Source organism: Rutidosis leptorrhynchoides, chromosome 2, assembly GCF_046630445.1.
Source record: "Rutidosis leptorrhynchoides isolate AG116_Rl617_1_P2 chromosome 2, CSIRO_AGI_Rlap_v1, whole genome shotgun sequence".
In the NCBI taxonomy this organism is placed as follows: Eukaryota; Viridiplantae; Streptophyta; class Magnoliopsida; order Asterales; family Asteraceae; genus Rutidosis; species Rutidosis leptorrhynchoides.
Window position 1 is genome coordinate 117,531,906 of NC_092334.1, and position 8,153 is coordinate 117,540,058.

An 8,153-nucleotide genomic window follows, 5' to 3' on the forward strand; every position below is an offset into this window, starting at 1 on the left:
GACTGTGTAAATCGATCTCAAAATTTGTATGAAATATTTATCTTGAAAATAATCATAATAAATAATAAATAAATATATAATAATAAAAAAAAGGAAAAGGCTAAAGTGGCTTTAAAAACGAATTATATGAGCATTCCACAAATTACTAACCTTTTTGTCACAATTTGAATCACCTGAAGCGTCAAATATGCATAAAAAATTCAGTCAGACGTCTAAACATAATGTTGATGTTCATCGTACAAACATAAACTACCAAAAGATTTTTAAACTTAAATAAAATTAAAAAGAAGCTAGCATACCTTGAGTAAACATCAACACTCTTTGCCTCTAGCAATTTTACCTATTTTCTTATACTATATGATTAACAAAGCAAGAAATCAGTTTCTATAAGAAACAAATCAAACATTTACAACGACCAAACACTTCTTTATGAGCTACCAACTAACATTCCATGTGGTACTTACTCATTCAAACTACCCGAGATTTACAACGTTGTTTAAGGGTTCCAAAAGCCGCAACTGAAATTGTAGTTGCTGTTGTTGTTTAATGCTTAGACTCAGCTAACTGCTCTTTGAATCATGCCACGACTCAATATCATTCGATATTGAAAAAACATACAAAGGTAGTTTAGTCTTGGTTATTCAGTAAACTACAAAGACAACATTTCAGACAGTCGAATCATCCAATCACCCAAATATCAAATACAATAACTTCGAAAGATGAAATAAATTTAAATAAAAGGGATTGTAGGCATTTGATCGAACACCCGATAGGCGAACCAAACCATGAACCAGCATTTGATCGAACACCCGATAGGCGAACCACCTGATAAGATACTGATTCTAAGTCGATTCCAAGCAATATGAGTCAGCCATGAACCAACTTTTTTAAAAATAAAACACTTGCAATTTACCTAACTAATACTTACATCGAGTTAAACAAAACAATTTGAACAAAACAATTATAAACATGTAAGATCAAAAAGGTTTTTCACCTGCACATTTGAACAAATAGTTGGCGTGCAGAATTACCTTCTTAATCATGTTTATATCTATTGCCTACTGATAGCCTGGTTTGCAACCATTCCACCTGTAAGAAACATAGAATGATGAAAGCTTCAATGACAGCTTCAAAATCCATTATCGCTAGTGTCACAAAGATATAGATTAATGATAAAAGCATATTCATTTGAACCCATAGTAATATATAAAAAAGTAATTATTTAAAAAGATGATGAATTTGAAGAACACATACCTCAAAACTCATCTTGAGAGCAAATTTTGATGTCTTCTTCTCATAACAAAACTCAGTTCAAACCTCTAAATCGTTAATACAAACCCTAGAAATAAAAAACAAAAAAGAAATCAGAAACCCTCATAGAACGTTCTAGGGTTTATGTGAAGAAGACGAAGAAGAACGACGAAATTAAACGTTATTCGTTCTTCAGAACCATTAAACACCACTTTACTTTTGGTAACCCTAATTCCTGTCGATGTTGATGACGATGAAGATGAAGATGAAGATGAAGAAAGATGATGAACGATATGGAGCCAGGTGAACAGAGAACATGATGAACGATATGTATTCAAATTTAAATTGTTGATTGAAGAGATAAAGATGGTGGCGGTGGCGGTGGTGGTGGTGCAGAGTTAAAAGCTCGATGTTGTAGCTGCAATTTTAGGGCTTCAATGTAGCTTTTGAACGCGTGAGGTTTTTGAATATGTGGAGAGAAGCGTGCTCTGTAATTTTGTTAGTCTCAAAAAAATTGGGTAAAAGTTAATAATCACGCTTTTTTTTTCTTTTTTTTTTTAATTTTTTTTTTTTGCTTTTCAATGATTCTTTTATTGATCAACATATTTGTTTTATTAAAAAAATTAATTCTTCTTACTGACATCATCAACTTGCCTAGGTTTTTTTGTTTTTAATTTTGATTTTTTTTAAGCTTGGTTAAAACTTTTTTATGACATCACTTTATTAGAGAAATATAAGATTAGAATAGATAGATAGATAGATAGATAGATGTTAATGTTAATAATTAAAATTAAATAAATGTTTGACACAATTAAATAAGAAAAAGATACTCCAAGTTTTCGAGAAGAAACGAGTGATAAAAAAAAAAAAAAAAAAACCCTTGAATCAAAAACCGGTATTGTCTTCTCCACCAAGAAATTTAATTTATTATAAACTATGCAGTAAAAAACAACAGACTTTCCTTCTATTATCAATACAATATCAATCATCAATCAATTATCAATATCAATATAAAATAAATAATTAATTAATTCGAACTATAATCGATGGCGTTGGTTTTGAAGAAGCTTGCTACAGGATCATCCTCCGTTGTCGTCCCTTATTTACGACGTCCACCAAATCATCATCCTCGCCATTTTTTTGCTGAAGCCAGATTCCTTCTTTCTGAAGTCGGATCCATTCTTAGTACGCCCTTTCATTTTAATGTTTTGATTATTTACTTATTAAAAACCCCAATTTTGGTTATTGAATCAATGTATGTTGCTCACCCTCTAGAAAAAGATAAACAATCTCGTTAAATGTGTTACTATAGTTTCTAGTAACACATTTCTGTGTTCCTTGCAGATCAATAGTTTTGATTTTTATTCAAAATTGACATTCTTATTTTGCAATAAAAAGGTGTAATTTTATCAGATAGTACCGGATCACCGCACATTAGGATGTTTTTATAGTTGAACACTAAAAATTGGTGTTTTGGGGTCTCTGTGAATACAAAGTTTTGATTTTTATTCAAATTTGACATTCTTATTTTGAGACAAAAAGGTGTAATTTTATCAGATTTTACCGAATTACCTTACCTTTTGATGTTTATTTTATATTATATTTGACCACTAAAAATTGGTGTTTTGAGCTGTCTGAGAATCCAAAAGTTTACAACTTTCTTCAAAAAAAAAAAAAAAAAATTTGTAGGCAGTATAATATACTACTATACTAGTAGTAGAGTAATATGTATAATTATGCGTAACTAGCTATAGCTAATTGGAAAGATGATATGTATATATTTCAGAAGAATTGTCACCAAGGAATATAGTATTTGGATGCCCGTCAAGCGTAGCACATTCGTTTACGAGGAGGGTATTACATGACGCTCCTCATACACTGCGTGTTACATCAAGGGTAACGGGTGAAGAAGCTCGAGGTCTAAGTGGGGGTGGCGAGGATGTAACTCTTGGTTCATCCATGAAGTTTTCACTACATACACCTGGAATTGAAAAGATAACTGAGACCCCTGAAAGCGTACATGTATTTATAGACATGGGACTAGATAAGAATTGGGTGGACGAGGATTTGGATGCTAATGAGTTTAGCGCTTTGATAACCAGCAAATTTGGCATCACCAATGTTTTGTTGGTTGAAGGCCACGTGCAAAAACTGGACATCCGTAGAAACTTCATTGCCCTTGCTTACCTACCACCGAATATCAAGGCCGCCTCTGATGATGACTTTGTGATCCTGGCCAAAAATGGAGGGGTAGACATAACAATACCCAAGCAGCAGGAAACAGCTTCTTAACTAACTAACTAACTAGCCAGCAACATCAGCTATTATGAAATGAAATGAAATGAAATGTATGTATATTATTATAGTTAGGATCGAATAGTTTGTTGGCTTTTTTATATGTATTTTCTTGCTTGCTTGCCTACAAATGATATGTTTTTCGACCATTATTATTAGCTGCGTCAACAAACTCTACAAAATAGCTCTGCTTGTTTGAAACATATGATTATGTAACGCACGGCACTACCGGTTTGGACAAATGATATGTATTTCATTCGGTCATTTTGGTTTTGATTTTGATTTTGTTAAAAATGAATTGTCTTTCCAATATCGACTTGCATTCTGGCTATCACCAAATCAGGGTCGCACCCTCTGCACACACAAACCTGCATTCCGGACTATTGATGGGCACTACGAATTCTTAGTCATGCCTAGGTCTGTAAACGAGACGAGCCTGAGGTCGGCCAGGCTCGAGCTTAGCTCGTTTAAATTTCATAGAGCTCGAGCTCGGCTCGTTTGATATTTCTTAAGCTCCAGCTCAGCTCGAGCTTGACTCGTTAGTTATATAACCTTTTTTTTTCTTTATAATATTTACTTTTACGGAGTATTATATTCCAGATCCATTGTTTTTGTAATTTTTATCAACATATAATAACATTTACTATTATTCTTTCAACTATATTATTATATAATTTATTATTATATAACTATAGAATAGATTATATTATATTATTTTAAAAGTTAATATTGGATGTATGTAAATAAAAAGCTCGTTTAGGCTTGCGAGCTTTTTCGAGCTCGAGACATGAAGCTCGAGCTCGGGTTCGAGCTCGTTTAGACTCGGCTTGAATCAAGCTTTTAATGAGTCGAGTTCGAGTAGTTCGCGAGTAGCTCGACTCATTTACAGCCTTATTAATCAACTCATGACCTTTGAATTATCAAATGGTCTATCTACCTTTCAGTGCGCTATGAACGGTATGTTTATGTACTGTTTGCGACAGTTTACTTTCGTAATCTTCGACTACATACTCGTCTACTGCTCCTCCTCACGTGATCAACATTTGTTCCATGTAAGGTCTGTTTTTTAAACTCTTGCTCTTCAACAAATCTATTTCAAATGTTAGAAATGTATCTTTGTGGAAGAGCAAGTTCAACATCTTGTCCACATTATTTCTGGTTAGGGTGTGTATTTGTTGACAATGATATAATTCAAGCTATTCACGCATGGCCTCCACCTAGTGCACCTACATCTGTATCCAAGCTATTCACAATGGACTCAAAAACCCTATGGGCTTCTGCAACAGCTTCATACTCCTAATCATGTTTGGGAGAAATTAATGATGGACTTTATTACCCAATTACCGCCCTCAACGGGGAAAACCACAATTTTGTTTGGGGTAGCCAAACTGTCTTTTTGCAAACAGTTAAGCTACATGGGCTTCCTAAATCTATTATCTTCGATCGCGATCCTCCTTTTCTTAGTCGATTTTGGCATGAATTATTTGATTTGGTAATCATGGTCCCATATCAGATATGAGATGAAACATATGTATGTATATAAGCTTAGGGAAACCTCCCTATATCACCAATTGGTTTTAGAGTACGGTGGAACTCTTGAGCTTATTTGCAGGACATGTTAGTGGACCTAAATCGATTCTACAAATGGTATTCGAGTCAAGTTGTAGCCTAGATGTGTAAACAGATGGAGGTTCAAACCGAGATGACTATGGACATGACCGGAGAGAGGTCGGAGGTCCAGGAAGAGTCGAGATGGTATATCAGAAGAAATATATAAGCTTAGGGGAACCTCCATCTATCACCAATTGATTTAAAATCCAGGTTCATCAAGAGATTACGTCGCAACTGGCCGAATTTTTGGGACATTTTAGATTATGGGACAAATTGGGAATCGTCTTGTTCTTGGTGGAAGTAATCGAATACATCTGGTCTTCATATCAGTATTGCGCCCGTGACTTTGTGTATCAGTGATCCTCAAACACATATTAATTGTTGGTAACTTAGTGTAATCGTGGGATTTGGTTATTCAGTTGGATATGGGTTGGAAGGTACAAAGTGTACACTCATTAAGTGATAGGCTACCCGAACTCAAAAACATTTTTGTATTACTAATTGTTATGATTTAGTTGGATTAAAATTTAACCCAAGTGTTTTTATATGTTATGTCTTCTTATTCAGCACAAAGTTTTGGTGGTTCGACTAAGTGTTTTTGGTGCTGCCTCTCAGGTAGCAATCCCGAGAGGCAACACAAGAGGCATCACTAGAAAGACTTGTTTAATTTTGTGTTTTCTATTTTTTTAGGCAAGACAATACGCAACAGCAGAAACACGTTTATGCAACATTCATTCTAAGGGGCAGAATGAGAAACACTTAGCATGAATTTGAGAGTTAGCGTACTGTTCAAGTTTGAGTGACAGTTGTAAAAGTTGCTAGAATTATTCTTGTAACCATTCTTGCTATAATTGTAGAAAAAATGATTCTTGTAACCGCTTTTACTATAATTATGGAAATTATTATAGCTCATTACCACCTTGATTATATGAGAGATATTTATGGAGAGTTAATCGGGTCAATTAATTTGAATATATCTTCTCACATTTTTTTTGACAAAAAACAAAAACTTTATAACAAAATCTTTATCTCTGGAAGAGACAAAGAAAAACACGATACAAAAACTAGGAAAAACACGGACGTGACTCAAGAACAGAAAACTAACCTACCAACGCAACCTGATTAAAACTAAAGCTAACTAACCCTGAGCCTCGCCACTAAACCAAAGAACCACACGGGTTTCAAAAATAAGAAAATAATTAACGAAACTACAAACTACATAACAACGACTAAGACACCTACAAACAAACAATACCCATGATACTATCTGACAACGTCCTTATCACAAAATTTGGAACAAGGCAAAAGGACCTCATACTCGATGTTAATGGTGTCGACTCCAATGCCCGCACTAGCGTTGAACGAAAAAGGCTCACTTTTACTGGTCCCGTCACCCTTGATAGAACTCGTTGAAAGGGAATTCAAACCGCGATTTCTGAGCTGATCAAAAAACCCCCCCTGTCCTAACGAACGTCCCGACCCCGAGCCCACATAAGACCACTTACAAACCCCATTTTGTTGAGCATCTTTATAAGACAATTGTATCGCATCCCCCACTTCTTCATCATCAATGCAATCCCGTAGCCCAACCGAAAAATCCAGTGCATTCTTCTTTTTAACCTTATCCTTTGCCCTACCCTTAGCGCCATAGTTCTTCACCCCGGGCCCGTTCAATTTACCGTTCGAGTGAGAAGCATTCGACTCTGAAACAAACTTCACAACCTCGTTCAATTTCCTCTTTTTGTTGACGAAACCATGACCTTCAAGCGCTTTATCTATTTCAGTATAATGTAAATTATAAAGGCCCGGTTTCATACCAATCCTAACCCCCGATTTTTCAACAGACACTTGACGCCCTATCCCCTGTTCAAGACCTGACCCGCTAACCATATCACCCAACTTTCCAAATCCCGCCCCACCTTTTAATGTTGCACTCGAACCCGAAAAAGCAGTAGTAAAGCTGCTCATAACATCAGTAGCAGCAGCGAAACCCGTGGTCTCAGTAGCCAATACTTGTTGTACCATCCTTCGTAACAACCTCTTTAAAACTAGTAACTACATCAGATGCAACCTTGTCGACAGTAGCCCCAATATCAACCACAGTAGGCCCACAATTCTCCAGATTGACCCCGATAAAATTTTCCTCACTAGACGATAAATCTCTATTCAACTTCTTTACCCGATCCGCATCAAAACCATCACACGACACACGATTAATAACCAAAGGATCGTTTAACTCACTAACCCACACATTTGTGCTCGAATATTTTCCGAATTAACTAAAGCAACGTCAATCAATTCTTGGATATGTTTGACCGCCCTTGTCTCTATAAAAACAAACATAGACCCATTGCAATCAAAACCATTCGAGGGTCTTGTGATGACCCAGGAATTTCCGACCAAATTTAAACTTAATCATTATATGAATTCGACACGATAAGCAAAGTCTGTAATGTGAAGTCTCAAAAACTTTGAACTGTGTTCATATATTCATTTGACCTTTGACTACTTCCAACAATTCACGAACAATTGTGTGTAAATAAAAATGTAAATATGAAATGAATCTATATATGATTTCCATATATGATAATGATTATATGTATACTGTAATGTATAAGAATTCAATTATACATAGTATACAATTATTAAACATTATATAATTAATAAAAATTGTAATGTTAATATATTAAAAGTAATCCTAAGTTAAAATATTGTTATTATTACTTTCATTATCATTACAATAAATATTAATACTAATATTAAAGTTAGTATTATTAATTAAAATATATGAATACGAAATTCGATACATGTAATTTGTTACATTACTAATATCATTAATATTATTGTTATCATTAATAGTACCATTGTTACTAGTAAAAATTATAATCTTAATTATTATTATAATTACTAAAAGTATTATTAATATTAATTGAATATTAATTAGTATCAGTCTTAGTAATTAGAAGTTATTATCATTATCATTTTTTTATTTTATT

General features: G+C 34.2%; 1 long non-coding RNA gene across 1 annotated transcript; it reads right to left on the reverse strand.

Annotated features, from left to right (window-relative positions):
* Window positions 1-250: 250 nt before the first annotated feature.
* LOC139891325 (uncharacterized) lies at window positions 251-1,428 on the reverse strand. The gene is made up of 2 exons (XR_011773616.1): window positions 1,255-1,428; window positions 251-1,089 (listed from the first exon to the last, which is right to left on the reverse strand). It is a non-coding gene; the product is annotated as an uncharacterized lncRNA (long non-coding RNA).
* Window positions 1,429-8,153: the final 6,725 nt, after the last annotated feature.